Source organism: Pan troglodytes, chromosome 7, assembly GCF_028858775.2.
Source record: "Pan troglodytes isolate AG18354 chromosome 7, NHGRI_mPanTro3-v2.0_pri, whole genome shotgun sequence".
NCBI classification, from domain to species: Eukaryota; Metazoa; Chordata; class Mammalia; order Primates; family Hominidae; genus Pan; species Pan troglodytes.
In genome coordinates this window covers 138,540,803-138,557,687 of record NC_072405.2, presented here as the reverse complement: position 1 = coordinate 138,557,687, position 16,885 = coordinate 138,540,803, and positions in this window count along the sequence as shown.

The following is a 16,885-nucleotide window of genomic DNA, read 5'->3' as shown; positions in this document are numbered from 1 at the left end:
TTTATAGGTTACCTGATGCTTTTGCCTCACAGCTCTTAAGATTCTTCATCTTGACTTTAGATAACTTGATGACTATGTGCCTAGGCTGTGATCTAAGTGTGTCTTTGATTTCCAGAAGTTGTAATGGTTTTTTATTAATGTTATCTATTTCACTGGATAGTTTTTCCATTCATATCCTGTATCACGTTTTTTATTTCTTTAAGTAGTATTAAGTAGCACCTTTCTCTGGTGCCTCTTTGATTGGTTTATTAATCAACCTTCTGAATTATTTTTCTGGCAATTCAGAGATTTTGTCTTGGTTTGGATCCATTGTTGGTGAGCTAGTATGATCTTTTGGGGGTGTTAAAGAACCTCGTTTTTGCATACTACCAAAATTGTTTTTCTGGTTCCTTCTCATTTGGATAGACTACGTCAATGGGAAGATCCGGGACTCAAGGGCTGCTGTTCAGATTTTTTTGTCCCAAGGGGATGCTCCCTTGATGTGGTGCTCTCCCCTTTCCACTACAGATAGGGCTTCATCAGAGCTGAACTGCGGTAATTGTTATTTCTCTTCTGGATGTAGCTACCCAGTGGAGCTATTGGGCTCCAGGCTGGCTGGGGAGTGTCTGCAAAGAGTCTTATGATGGGATCTGTGTTCAGGTCTCTCAGCTGTGGATTCTAGCATCTGCTCTGGTGGAGGTAGCAGGGGAGTGAAGTGTACTCTGTGAGGGTCCCTGGTTGTATTTTTGCTAAATGTGCTGGTTTTGTGTTGGTTGGCCTCCAGCCAGGAGGTGGTGCTTTCAAGAGTGCATCAGCTGTGATTGTATAGGGAGGATACAAGCTTGCCCTAGGGTTACCTTTGGATAAGTATCAGGTATCTCAGGTGGTAGGCAGGGCCATAGAACACCCAAGAGATTATGTTCTTTGTCTTCAGCTGTGAGGGTGGGTAGAGAAAGACCATCAAGTGGGGACAGGGTTAGGCGTATCTGAGCTCAGACACTCCTTGGGTGAGGCTTGCTGTGGCTGCTGTGGGGGATGGAGGTGTGATCCCCAGGCCAATGGAGTTATGTTCCCAGGGGGTTATGGCTGTACCTGCGGCATCACTCAGGTCGCCAGTGAAGTGGGGGAAAGCCGGTAGCCACAGGCTTCACCCAGCTCCCACGCAGCTCACACCCTGAAAGGATGGTCTCACTCCCACTATGCCCCGCCTACAGCATCAAGTTTACTTCCAGTTCTTGTTGAGAACTTGCCCAAAGCTACAAGCCTCTCAAGTGAGAAAGCAAGCAGACTCGCAGTTCCTTGGCTGTCCCACAGAGCCTGCAGGAGCAATCCACCTCTTTCAAAGGTTCTGGGGATACTCTTGGCTTTCCTGGTATATTCCTGTGGTAGTTCTTAGAGGAAAAGCTCACAGTGTGGAACTCTACATACTGCTCTGTCCCTCTGAGTGGCAGCTGCAAGTTAGTCCGGTCTCTTAATCTGCCATTTTTTCCTCCATGCTCATTTTTATGGAGCTCTTCCTTGTTTTCCACATCTGATCATGTTCCACTGGTCAGACTTTAGTCACATGATCACACCTAAATGCAAGAAAGGCTGGGAAATGTAGGTTGTGTGTCCAGGAAGAAGAGGAAACAGTGTGGTATACTTACACAATATGCAAATATGTTAAAATCAGCCCAATAACAATAAAATGACAGTTCCCAGTGTATGCCCTGGAGGCTGGAGAAATGAAGCCTAGTCTCTCCTAACTGCATCTTTGGTCCTACCCAGGAATCCCTGCACGTAAATAATATGTTGTAAGTTTTTCTGTCTAAGAACCTTTAATTGCCACCACAGGACTTCTCTTCCTAAGAAATGAAAGTAAAGAGATCCATTTCAGGGGTAAGTAAAAGAGTGTTTGAGGTAAGAATTGAAGGAGAAAAAAATTATCAAAATATCCTTGGGTTAGTTTAAAAATGTAATTTACCCAAAGCCACATTCCTCATTCAGTCAGCTAATTTGGACTTTACCCTAACTAATTAATAAACCATGGATATTAATAGAGACTCTGTAGTATTAATTATTCTAGGTGAGTCCCTATTTACCATATATTCTGTCCCAGACTAAATACTTCATGACAAAAAAAAAAGAAGGAAGGAAGAAAAGAAGGTAGGGAGGGTGGAAAGAAGGAAGGAAGAAAGGAAAGAGGGAGAGAGAAAGGGAGAGAAGAAAGGAAGGAAGTGAGGAGGAAGGAAGGAAGGAAACAGGTCCCTCTCTGTATGAGTTGTACATCCCTCCACTTCTTTGCTGTGAAACTACACTTGGCTTCTAAAATCAGCCTCTCTGGTCTAACGACAATGACAAAAAGTAGCTCTGAGTGAGGAGACCCAAGAGTATTTGAAACCAGGTTACAACTCCCTTCAGTAATTTGGTTCTGTGAAAAAATATGCATTGCAACAAATTATTCTTAACTCCTGCAGTAAGAGATCCAGCTCTCATGGGTATTTGAATTTATTTTCAGGGTGGAAGTGGAGGAGACAGGCATTATTTTTTATCAGTTTTTAAAATGGATTTTATGACCATATACATGAAGGAATAGTTCTGGCAGAAAAACACCTTCACTCTAATCAAAGCCCAACGGAGATTCTTGATGTCATAGGGTATGAAGTGAGGAACAAAGGGATTTTGTTCCCATATTATGCATGTCTGCCTAAAACCAATACACACACTTCCTTGTCCCCTTCAATCTGACCCATTATCCAAGAAATGCAAACACTGAGGTACAGTCTTTCCCATCGTATATTTTAAATATCACCTGATACCAATAAGAGTATGTTCAATAGATAAATACTGCTAACGAAATTACATCCTTGGGAAGCAGTTTCATTGGACATTTTATCAAGATTAGATGTGTTCACATTCTTTGAGCCAATGATTGAACTTCTTTCTGTCCTCATTTCAAAGGAAATGCTCTTAATTTCAGGAAATAAAGGTCTTACACATAAATGTTGTAGAGGTGATTATGGCCACAACCACCAACTATAGAGATTTGTTAAATTAATTTGGCATATAGAATATAGTGATGATTGAACTTATACCTGTGCATATATGTATAGCTCCAGCAATATGTAAATTCTTACAGATTTTGAATTAGTAAACTTATAATAATTGGCTTTTCAAGAGCTCTAGTGCTAAAGGAATCATGAGTTCATGCTTTAGCTTTAAGTGAACACATTAGTACATGCTTTCTGAATGGTAGACTATTGCCTTTCTGTTTCTAAGGCTGTGGCATTTTAATGATTTTACATTTGAAAATGGGTTGAAATTTAATTTAGGTATCAAGTGGAAAGTGATATCATTTTGCAATAACTTGGTGACATGCTTAAAAGATATGTTAAGTAAAAAAAGGCAGGAAAAAAAATTGTTAGTATAGCCAAACTGAAACCAAAAAATGAAATAGAGTAAAAATGTTTCGAAATAAAATAAGTTAATTTTTCCCATTTTTGCCTCTTTTTTCAAAATTTCTTCAAGAAAAAAATAAAATATTCTTTGAAAAAATACATATATATAAATTTGCAAACAAAATTTGCCTCTTAGGTCTATACCTTCTCATATGTCAACTGCAACTCCCAAATTGTAAGGATCACTTAGGTTACATGAAGCCTGATATTGGCCTTGTATCTCCAATATTTTTTATGCAACTCAGGAGGCCTCATTCCCAGTGGTGGCATGAGCTCATATTAGTCTGTTCTCATGCTGCTAATGAAGACATACCTGAGACTGAGTAATTTATAAAGAAAAAGAGGTTTAATGGACTCTCAGTTCCACATGGCTGGGGAAGCCTCACAGTCATGGCAGAAGGTGAAAAAGGGGAAAGGCACGTCTTACATGGTAGCAGGCAATAGAGAGAGCATATGCAGGGGAACTCTCATTTATAAAACTATCAGATATTGTGAGACTTACTATCACAAAAGCATCAAGAAGACCCACACCCATGATTCAATTACCTCCCACCAGGTCCCTCCCATGACACATGGGAATTATGGGAGCTACAATTCAAGATTTGGGTGAGGACACAGCTAAACCATATCAGAGCCCTTACAAGGGGCAAAATTCCAATAGTTAGAAGAACCTCCATGAGCCCCCCTATCAGGTCAGTTACATCTACAGCCACATGACACATAGCTACGATGATGATGCTGATGATCAACTTAGAAAAGGGATGCCAGCAAGAATGACACTCTTCCTCAACTCTGTAGCTCTCCTTTACCTTCCTTCTAGAAACAATTGCTCAGTCTGAGGAAATCTGGGGTGGCAGAAAGATCAGAATTTGCCTTTTCCCTTCCTCTTTAATTTGAATGTACCCCTGGTACTTAAGCCAAGGCAGACTGAAGCCAAGGCAGACTGAAGCCAAGGCAAGGCATGCTGAGTCAAGTCTCTTTTTACCAACAATCTCCTTATTGTTCTTGCGGGCAGCATGCGGTTTTGTTTCTCTTTCGGTGCCAGTGGCACCCAGCCTATCTTTAGTCAGGACCTCCTGCATCATTCTAAGAGAACATTTTTTTTTCTCTCCTGCATTTAATCATATTCTCTGCCACCGTATTTTAAAAGAAGTGATGTAGGTCCAATCCAGCTAGAGATGCAATAGCCCCTCTGTCCCTAGAGTTCTGAAAGAGGAACACTTGCCTCCAAATTGGGAAGCATCTCATGGATCCTGTTTGCCTGGGATCCCACTCCAGCCCCAATTCCTGACTCATCTTGAAAATTCAGGTACAGTCTTGGTTTTTGAGAAGCTGCAACACAGAGCTGTTACGTCAATTAGTCAGTGCAACAATATTTCTTGAGAACCCACTAGGTGTCGGGCAGTGTATTAGCTGCTGAAAATGTGGCCATGGAGACGTGCCTTAAACAAATGATTCCAGTAAGTTATTAAGTCATAATCTCAACTGTTCAGGGTGCTACAGGAGTGTCTCACAGGGAGATATACTGTAGTCTAAGGCAGCGTGTTTCCACTAGGGGCGATTTTGTCCCCCCTGGAGACATTAGGCAATGTCTAAAGACATTCCTGGTTGTTGCATGAGGGAAGGTGAAGAAATGAACAGGAGTGCTATTGACATTGAGAAGTTAGAGGCTAAAAGGCTGCTAAACATCCTACCATGTAGGATTTGGGGGTTTGGGGTGGGGGAACTACAGGACAGTCCCCCCACTCATCAACCACCAACAACAAAAATTATCTGTTAATCGTATCAAGGTTAAGAAACCCTGGTAAACTTCCAAACTTAACCAGGCAAAGAATCACCTGGAGAGCTGGGCCACATACCCAGAGTTTCTGGTTCAGAAGGTCCAGGTGGGGCCTGTGAATTTGCATTTTTCGTAAGTTCTCGGGTGATGCTGAAGTTGCTGGTCCAGCGACTACACTTAGAGACCTATAGGTCTGGAGTTTCAGAGAACACATCCTCCCCAAAAAATGACGTGTGAAAGTTTAGCAGAAGTTAGCTAGGTTTAGCAGAAGTTACGAGATAAAATTTTGCAGGTGGTTTGTGCCAAAGCCCAGAGGTGAGAGGTCCTGGCATGTTCAAGGAATTGAAATGGACTATGAGGTTTAATAAAGCTGGAAGGGGATCCAGAGTCTGACTGTGCCGGGCCATATTAGGGCTGTGGTCTTATTCTGTTTGAAAGCAATGAAAGAGCACAGAAGAGATTTTAGCAGCAGATAGAGGGAACTTTACCAGGCAGTTGGGGGAGGGAGGTAGAGTAGGGCATGTTGCCTACAATTTCATGTAATAAAACAGCGAGGCCTTTGGAGCCACACAATCCTGGATTCCAATCCTAGCTCAGTCCCCTAATAGTTAAATGATTGTGGACAAATTATTTAACTGCCATGCGCCTCAGTTTCCTCACCTGTAAAATGGGACCATTCAGATCTATTTCAGCAGATTATTGTGAGAATAAATGAGATCATGTTCATAAAAGTTCCTGGCACACAGAAGGGCTCAATGAATGTTAATTCCCTTCCATTAAATGTTAATGATGAAAGGACAAGGGGATCCTCCAGAACCTCATTTGCATCACAAAGAGAACACAGGAAAGCCTGATCTCAGCAATCCAGGTCTAACCAAAGAGCACTTGCATTACCAGTGTGTGCCCAGTCTGTGCCAGGACCTGCTGCTGGCATGTTAAAGTGCAAATTAAGCAACCACCTGCCCACACGAAAATGCTGCAAAGCTAATGCTAGGTTTGCAGATACCATCACAGAGCTCAGGCCAAAGTTACCTAATTTATAGATGTTTGGATACTTCAGAGGCTCTTCTCCCTTGTTCTTTATTGTTTTGTAGACTGACAATGGGGAGGAGAAACAGTGTTTGAAACCACAATAAGTAATAATACTTAGTACTTAAATAACATTTGCCATCTTCAAAGCCATTTACAAACACTCACAAACTGAGGCTTACCCAGCCCCAGCCTTGGGAAAGTGTCATTATCTTTGTTTCTTCAAGACAGCAAAGAGGATGAGGTAATGGAGTTAGCCAAAGCCTGTGGCCAGTTGGCATCAGAATGAGCAGTTTAATTTAATCCAGGCATCTCTAGTGGGCCCATTCCAGAAAGACCTGAACATTTCGCTGAACCATGGGTTGTGCAAAATGTTGGATTAAAAGAGCAAGTTCTGCTTTTCAAGAACCCCTTGTGAATCCAGTTTGGCACAGATGTTCCCAGTACAATCTGAATTAGACTTAACTGGAAGATTTACTTTGGCCAACAAGGTGTTGTCACTGGTTCCCCAACTCTCTTACTCTGCCACCTCCCAGAAAACTGAGCAAATGTCAGGACTTTGTGTGAGTGTGTAATAATTATATAATTAAGAATGATAATATCTCAAAATTTCCTAATCTGTAAACTGGAGAGATAATAACCCACAGGGTAGTTGTGAGGACAAGGTGTGAGAATGCTAGGTAAGTAATCAACACAAGGAAGCTCTCTATATCATTGTTGTGGTTGACGTCACTGCTGTTGTGTTTATATCATTTTATTATCTACTCTAAGTTACACATATGCTCTGCCTTAGGGTGTTCATAGCAACTCTCTTGTAAAGATAAGCAGCTAACGTCATCCTCTGTGGGCCAGAGAGGGAAAATGGGCTCACTCAGAACTACACAGCTAATCACTGGCAGAGCAGGAAGGAGCCCAAGGGCTGTCTTTATGTCACCTGCACTTCAATTTCAAATTCTTCTCCTATCACAGAGACTTTTGATTTGTGTTGATGAGGTCTGCCTCTCCACATTCTGTGAAAATAACAACATCTCCCATCTCCCCTCACGTAAGTCCACACTAACTCAGAAGAAATTTGTTAAGCCTCTATTATATGCCATACACTGTTCCCAGGGTCTATGGAATGTCTTCCAGCAGTTTGTCCTCAAGAAGCTTCCAATCAATTGAAAAAGATAAGCACCAACCATCTGGAATAACTGCTTCTCTGAATCTAAGATTTGGAAGGGAGTGGCCACCACTAGAATTTGGGATTTGTGAAACGTCAACTATGCCTCTCATCTCTACTCCTACCCCTATGTCCTCAGAATGTCCTCCTTTGTCTCAAGGTATAAGACTCCCTTGTTAAGATGCCTAGAAATTCTTTATGCTTATTTCAAATTAGATGCTTTTTTTTTTCTACTTTAAATCAGTATTGCACTGATTTAAAGCCCAGGCTTTGGGGTCAGATAGATGCGCACCTAATTCCCATGTTAGCACGAGCTTGTATATTTTACTTACCTTTGAAGAAACTAGAACTCCTGTAAAGTAAAGATGACAGATTTTTGATGGAGGATTTGAAGGAAAACACATATATAAAGTACTTACCACAAAACTAGGCATGTGGTAGTTCTCCATAAGTAGCAGCTATTGTTATGATTATATCATTTATATTATTATTGCTATTATAACAAAACCATGTTACTTAAGTAAACATTGTGTTAAATCTGAATGCAGAGTTTGGCAATGATGTTACTAATATCTCTTCTGTAAATAATCTTAGTGCAATTAACTGGTTATCTAGTGTAATAGACCTGAGGTCCTTGCAAATAATACAGTTATTCACAGTGCAGCTGCATAGATTAATTAAAAATTTTAAAAATACTTGTCCTTTTTTTCCTGAAGTTGCAACAGCTCAGTTTGGAAGCACTGGTCATTTCATAACCATCAGCCATAAGAAGGCGTTTGCTCCAAAGAACAGACTTATTGGAGTCAAACAGAATATTAATCCCAGCTCTGTTTCTTAGTATCAGTGTGATTGTGAGGAGTTCAGCTCCACCAGGACTCTGCTTCCTCATTTGTAAAATGGAGATGGTAATATCAACCTCCATGGGTTATTGAAGAGTCAGTGAAATAATATGTATAACAACCACTGCACTATGCAAATGCTAGTAAAATACTAGCTATTTCGCTGTTCTTAAAAGATCGATTTCTGTAGTTAATATGAAACTGGAAAAAATTATTATTATTTTATAAATATAGTTATTTGGTAGATAGACTCTAAAAATAGAAGGTTCCTGATGGAAAAAAATAGTGGAAGGGATGCTTGGTTTAAAAGGGTGGAAGGGAATGTATCATAATTATTAAATACCAACTGTATGCATCCAAATAGCATACAAATACCATATTAATATTAATAGTATGTGTTATAGATCCAGACAGATCTGGATTCAAATCCTAGTTCTATTGTTTCTTAGCTATGAGGCATTGGACAAGCTACTAAATACCTCTGGGCCTCTGCTTCCTGATCTACAGGTGCAATAACAAATGTTACCTCCCTCACTGGGTTTTGATGAAGATTATGTACATGGAAGTACTTATCACAGTATCTGAGAAATATCAGGCATGTTACAAACATTCACTTTATTTTAACTATTATAATATACCAAAAGGAAAAGACAGCTTGGTCAGTGTTCTCTAGGTCAGTGCTTTAGAGAGAATAATACACTTATTTCAGGCAGAGCAGCAGTTTCAAGAGTAACATCTGAAGGTGCTGTGCCAGCTGAGAGAGGCAAGGTCTGGAACTGAAGCCCTGAGTGCTTGTAAATCAGAGAACCGTAGCAAGCAGAGGAGAACCAAGGCTAGCAGCAACCTGAAGGTGGCAGGGTGCTACACTGCCTGAAATATTAACACACATAGGGTGATCATACCGCCCAGTCTGCCCAGGTGTTACAGTATCTACTGATATGTAGCAATTCGCTCCAAATTTAGCCGCTTAACATTTTGTTCCTGTATCTATAATTTCAACAGGACTCTGGAGGGAGAAAGAAAGAGAGAGGGGGAGGCAGAACAGCAGAGAGGAAGAGATGAAGAAGTAAAAGGAAAGAAGAAAGAGAAGAAGAAGTAAAAGGAAAGAAGGAAGAAAGAAAGGAGGGAGAAGAGAATGGATTAATAGATAGACCGACAGATAGATAATTGAAAATTACAGGATGGCAGAGTTTGCTTGGACTGAAGAAAGAGATTGCAGAGAAAACCTCACCATCCCTGGTATGCTCCAAGGGGAAGGAGATTTATGTAGAGACTGAAGGTTGCTCCAGTGAACTCTGACATCCCTCTTAGCTCTCAGATTCTGTGACCCTCTCTAAGGAGCAGGCATGGTGGTGATTAACATTCCCTTTTCCCAAGATGAGTGGTGCAAGCTTTCATCTTGCAATGTTTATAAATGCCTTGAAAATGGAATGTGCCAGATACACACTAAGAGCTATTATTAATATGATGTCCAAACACCTCTCTCCACATGATAGTTAAACAACAAAGCATTAGGATGCGAGAACTTCCATAGTAAGTATGTGTGTGTGCATACACCCCAATTAAGGAATGTTCTTTATTCTCTCTCTGCCTTGGGAGAGATCGGAATACCTCACAGAGACCAGAGATGAGGCAGAATTGGGGACATGCAAGGGCCTATATAGATAATTGGGTGACAAGAGCATAATTAAGCAAACCACTTTTTATGGAGCTCCTATCTCTTGAAAGATACAGGGCTAAGTGCAATAAAAAATGTAAAAACTTAACAGTACAAGGCCTTGTCCTGGGAATAAGGATATGACAAAACATTGACCTGGTTTGTAAGGGGTTTACTCTCAGAAGATAAACTTTAAGGTGAGTTGACCAGGCCCCAAATGGAGGAAACCCAGTAGGTCAGAGCAGGTGACAAGAAAGAGAAGATCCTACTTGTAAATAACTAGGGATAAGTTATCTACAATTTTTGCTGTGATTGCAAAGGCCATAGTTTAATTTTTTTAAATTTATAAATGCTTTAAGAATCCAGTGAAAGTTATGAACTGTCTCCCCAGAGATATGCACTTGCAAATAAAATTTTACAATAAATCTCCTGGAGTTCACAAATTTCCTAAAGCTCTGTCCTCCATGGGCTCTTTTTTGTACCTCTTGTGTAACTGTGACTTCTAAGATGTACATTAGCAAAGGCTGAATGGATTCAAAGCAGAGACCAGATTTTCTCCAACTCTGGATTTTGGTTGTCTAGCCCAGGGTCCACCAAGCACATTACGCAAAATTGAGGAAGCCTATTTTAGGAAATCCTAGATAACTAGCAAAGCAGAGCCAACCTAAGTATACTTCCTAAACTTCCAAATGTCCCTGTTTCATGAAAGAAATAGAAGCTGGGGATGCTTAAATGCACTATAGCTGTAAATCCCCCTGGAATGAACCTCTCAAAGAGATAAACATCTGCTGGCAACAATTCACTGGAAGAAATAGATTTGTCACTAAAGCAAGGTGCTCATTTATATGGACAATAAGAAAGCAAAGACAAGAGAGAGTAAAAGAGAGGGTGGGAGTGGGAGGGCAGGAGAAGTAGAAAGAGGGCTTTGGAAAATCAAAGCTCCTCATCTCATCTTTTTCTAAAGCACTCATCCTCCTTGTGAAGGTAAATAAAACAACCCCATATGGGGATCCATTATGCAAATGAGCAGCAGGGGAGAAGTCTAAGAGGAAGAGGCCCAGGTGGATGGTTACGTGGTGGGTCACCTCTCTGTGTCCTCTCATCTGCCGAAGCCTTTGCATGCTGCTCTAGAGCTTCTCCCCTTGAGGGCTTCCAACTTCCGGCCACCTTGAGGGACTTTCTGGTAAAGTGCCACAGAAGATAAAATTAGAAACCAGGCTTCCTTTTTTTCCTCCTTCATTCTGTTACTCACACATAAATCAGCATTCACTGAGAGACACTCCCCACCTTCTATTGGCAGACACAAGAGTAAGCTAAGTTTCAGGCTACCTCCCATCTGACTCTCATGCCCCTCCTTTTGCTCACCTGCCACTGCAAAACCAAAGAAAAACATGCCCCTGGCCCCCACATTCTCTTCATTTTACGTGTTCTCTCTTCTTTCAAAATGTGTGACCCTGAGAAAATTGCTTAACTTCACTGAACTTCATCTGTATAATGGGGATTTTAAAAAGCCTATCCACCCACACAGAGTGACCATGAGGAAAAAAATGCAGCAATGTGAGTGGTGTTTGACAGCAAGCTGAACAGCCACACTACTCAGCTGAGATTGTTATTGGCAACATCACCATGAGCCCAGGTCCTCGGGGTTGTAATCCCAAATTCAGCTTCAGATATGATCCCTGAGGATCATGTTTGCATTTATCTCTCACTCTAATAGTCTGTACCCTTGAGGGTGGTCAAAAAATGCTGCAGACACTGGGATGTGAATAAAAATTAGTTGACTCACTTTTCCCAAGGCTGCTTCTGATGCAGTTTTTGTGTATCAAGAGGAGAAGATAAGGACAGAAGTTTCATGCTGTTTTTTCATAAGGATCAGGGTGTGATTCATTTGCATTTGCTTGATGAAGGAGGATGGAGCATGGTCTAGAAAACTTGCAGCAACTTTTCAAAGCCCACCCCTGACAAGTCAGATCTGGAGGAAGCCCTGCGCAGCTCCTCAAGTGCCACCATACATGGGGATTTGCTTCTGAGTGGTACATGGATAAATATTATGTTTTTGTTGTAAAGTTTAGAAGTACATTTTAAATAATTATAACAATCGATACCTGTTTTTCATTAAAAGTCATCACGATTAATTTTTCTTCTGTAATATTTCTACTTAAGTTAAAAAAAGAGTCACTATCTAGAAAATATTAAAGAATCAATAGTACAAATAGATTCCAAGTGGGTCAAAAACCTTGACTTGTTACTCCAATCAGATATCATAAACAAATAAGGAAAGCTTTGAAGAAGAGGCAAGATAGCTGGGCTCCAGTTCTAGCTCTAGTTATTTTTCTATAAAAATGTAGACACAATGTATTACATCTCTGCTCACAGTTTTCCTAATAATGACAAGGAGTATGTTGCTACATGGTGGGAAAAATGTTCTCTCTCTCATCCTTATCCTTTAAAGTTTACTCTACTCCGTCTTCCCTCTCTGGTGGAACACGTCTCTCCTTCTGCCTCACTCGCATGTTATGAAGCCTGGGCTCCTCGGGGAACGATATAGCAGAGTGATTGAAAGCGTGAGCTCCAGAGCCAGGCTGTTGGGTTCATATCCCAGTTCTGCCACTCACTGGCTGTGCCTCAGTTTTCTCATCTGACAAATGAAGCATCTAGCTCATAGAGTCATTATCAGAATCAAAGGAGATTAGTTGAGGTGCTTAGAGAAGTATCTTGCTAATAATAGGCACTCAAGACATGCTGGTTATTATAATTGTTCTATTAGAAGTTATTGTTATTGTCCTCTTGAATATGTCCCATGTGGTTTTATTTTATAGTAAATTGTCTACTTCTCCCATGAGAAGGAAAGCTTCTTGAGAGCAAAGGTGCAGACTCTTCAGTATTGATTTTCCCTTAACACCCAACACTAATCTTTGTAGGTGATTGGCATATGTTGTTGAATTAAATAAAATGTTATTTGACAATTTAAGAAGTACTTAGTTGAGCGTTGATTTTTTCAAGCCAGTGGATTTGGATTGTATCCAAAATAAAGTGATATAAAAACAAACAGTATTGGTACTCTGACCACCCTCTCCCCTCCTGCCCCTTCCACATTCACAAGTAGATAGGAGAATTAAATCCCCAAGACTTAAGTATATGTGTCGTTTCTCCTCAGAGTCCATGAGACTTTCACATCAAATAGGTTCTTCATGGAAAATTTGCATCACAGACTCATGATATTTTAGAGTTGAATGAGAGTGTAAGACAATCATTCTTATCTCTTATTTTACAGAGAGGGAAACTGAGGCTCTGAGATGAAAATAGGTGCACACAAGATTACCAAGTGCATTAGTGGCAGTGCCAGAATTAGAACATTCCTCAGCATGCCTGGAAATATCACTGCATTACAAATCTGTATGGCTGCAAAACAAAGCTCTGTTCAACAATATACTATAAGGGGTTTAATGACTCAATGAACAGCTTGCTTCTCCAGGAAAAACATATCATCAATTTTTCAGAAGGCATTTGAAGGAAACTCATCATCATCTGCTACACACATCAATTTCTAGCATAATCACAGCAATAACTATTGAGTAGCTGCCATTTAAAGTAGGAGTCTTTAAACAAAAGCCCATGGGCTAAGTCTGGCCCACCACTTGTTTTTGTAAATAAAGTTTTATTGGAACACAGCCATACTTGTTCAGTTCCACATTCTCTATGAATATTTTCATGCTATAATAGCAGAATTAAGCAGTGGTGGCAGAGACCAAATGGTTAGCAAAATGTAAAATGTTTACTTTGACCCTTTATGGAAGAAGTTTGCCAACTTGTTACAGAGCTTATACTGCATGCTAGATGTTCTGCTTGGAATGTAACATATATTTCGCTAATCTTTAAACTGATCTACTGAGTGTTTAGGATTATCCAGCCTTATTTTATAAACTAAGTTTTGGGCAAATTCCTCAATTTATTCTTAGATTACAATGCTTAAAGAAATCGAGGGATTTGTCCAAGATTTATAATTTCTAAGCACCAAACTGACTTTTAGTAAAAGCAAAACATTAATACTTATTATTAGATGTCAATGGTGAGAATATGAGATGTAACACCACAACTCTATGTGTTTGACTCAAGGAACCAATGAGAATTACAAAACTGAACAAATCAAGAAAATGTAAAATAGCTTTAACAGTGAACAGATCACACAAAAGAAGAGGAAGAACGTTTTTATAGAAAAAAAAAAGGTGCCTTCCAAAGTATGGAGATTTTGATTCCTATCCTAGCTTTTGCTCCTACATTGCTGTGTGACCTTGAGCAAGTTACATGACCTCTCTCTGCCACAAGTCTCCCATCTACAGAATTTGGTCTTAGAGCCCCCTGATTGCTAAGGCTCCTTCTAAGTCTCTGGTTCTGTGGCTTTTCTTGGGGCCATGCAGAGCCATGTCCTCTGCTGTGATTCAGGCTGGCCATGTTGTTGGGGCTACAGTCTAAGAGTTTTCTGAGGCCCTTAAGGGATTCTTTCCAGGATTCTATCACACTTGAACCTGCTTAGTCAGGGCTTTAAGAGTTCCAGAGTCTTGATAATAAATCTTTCAGGCAGGGTTTGGGAGTGGAGGAGAGAAGATAGTAGAAAAGCTTTACAAATGAAAATAAAATCACCTTGCCATTTTTTTCCACTCTAATGAAGATGATAGATAGATAGATAGATAGATAGATAGATAGATAGATAGATAGATATAGATAGATAGGACTGGTCCATTGGGTCCAGTAGAAAACATGATTTTTTTTTGGTTCAAAAGTGTACTCAATAGTGCAACATTATTTGCTATATATCTATCCAATTGCCTCTTAACTTACTCAAGTTTTAGAGAATTATCTACTCTTGTGAACCTGAGATTATTCACTATCTTTAAGATACGTTATGCAAGCCCTGGCAGAATCAATTCTACAGAAGCTTGACTCAACCAATATAACAGACAATATAACTGGCTTTCTCAAGGCAGAGTTTAATAATCTTTAGCTTATGGATTCCTCCTACATAGAAGAAAGCTGAATGTTCTATAGGAATGGATATTTTGCCAGGCCTCTTCATTTTTCCTGCTTGATGTTCACAAAGTGATGTGGTAGTAGAGAATGTTGCAGCTGTTGTGGGAGTGAGATTTGTCACAGAACATACCCCCTTCATCAGAGAGTAAATCCCCATTTGAAAATAATTTCCTAACCCCATCAAGATCACAAAAGATTACTAATACTACAGGTCACTGTTATTCAAAATAATATTTAGATCCTTAAATGCCCTAAAAGATCAGAAATGCTGAAGGCCAACATCTTAATCCCCCAAGGACCTACAGTATGACGTCTAGGTCTATTTGAGGCATGGGGTTTTTCCTTAAGAACCAGCAAATCCAGAGAGGAGCCAAGAGGGTAAGAAGACGAGACTGGTAGGTCATCTTCTGAGGAAAGGACAAAGGAGACTCTCTTACTCCTAGACCCAGCTGTGCAAGTAGCTGCTGCTTCTTTAGCCTGGATCCAGGAATAGGAGACATGTGGAGCTGTCTGATTTATTTTTGGATAACGCAGATACCATTATATCAACATCACACCAGGTCTACTCATAAATGCTCTGTGAGGTAACAGCAAGACGAGGCCTAATGGTAAAAACAACCACATTTTATTTTTCAGCCTGAGAGTTGGCAATCACATGCTCCAAATGATGTTTCCAATGATCTATCCAATAAATCAAATGGTCGTTTCAACTGTCCAACAATGGTGCTACTCCCCAGTAACTAAAAAAATATGTTTAAATTAGGCAACAGACTACATGATTCTTATCTGCTGGTCTAACATCAGACAACTGATGTTTGTGAATATTCCTAGAATCTTAAATTAGAAAGAACTTTTGGAGTTACATGGTTCAGACTTCTAACTAATGAGCCCGAAGTCTGAGGCTCTGATAGATCTGATTTAAAACCCCACCTCCACAAATAACTAGTGCATAGCCTTGAGAAAATTATTAAATCTCTCTGAGGCTTGGGTTTTCCATCTGTACATGGAGATAATACCACTATTACTTTAAAGATAGCTGTAGAATTAAATGAGCATCAGCTCTCAAAACACCTGGGCCAACATCTGGTACAATGTAAGCATGCAATAAATATTAACCATTAATATCATTATTATTATTACTGTATCCCCAAAGGCTGGCTATTTGGCCTTTTTAAAATCAATTTTATTGTGACAAAATCTGCATACAATAAAATACATATATACACAGTTGATGAGTTTTGGCAAATTTATCTGCTGGTCTAACATCAGACAACTGATGTTTGACTGTACCATATAACCACCATCAAAGTCACAATATAAAACATTTCTTTGACACCAGAAAGTTTCTTTCTGAACTTTTAAAGCCAATCTGTTTCAGCCTCAGCCCCAGACAACCTCTAATCTGCTTTGCACAAATCTTAAATGTCATCATATATTAATTTTTCCTGTTCTAGAATTTCATGTGTACAGTATACTAAAATATGTATTTTGTGTCTGGCTACTTTTTCTCAACATATTTTGAAATTCTTTCATGTTGTAGTATCAATAGTTTATTCTTTTCATTGCTGAGAAATGTTCAGTTGTACATATATACCACAATTTGTATATCCATTTGTCTGTTAACAGACACTTGGACTGTTTCAGTTTGAAACTATTACAAATAAAGCTGCTATGAACATTTGTGTACAAGTCTTTTTGTGGCCATATATTTTTATTTCTCTTGGGTAAATAAAGAGAATAGCTGGTATTCGAATGGCTGATTGATGATAAGCAAGTGCTTAACTTCACAAGAAACTGCCAAATATATCTTTCAAATTGTTATGGCATTTTCAATTCTGATATGGTTTGTTTCTGTGTCCCCAGCCAAATCTCATCTCAAATTGTAACCTCCATAATCCCCATGTGTTGAGAGAGGAACCTATTGGGAAGGGATTGGATTAATGGGGTGATTTCCCCCATGCTATTCTCATGATA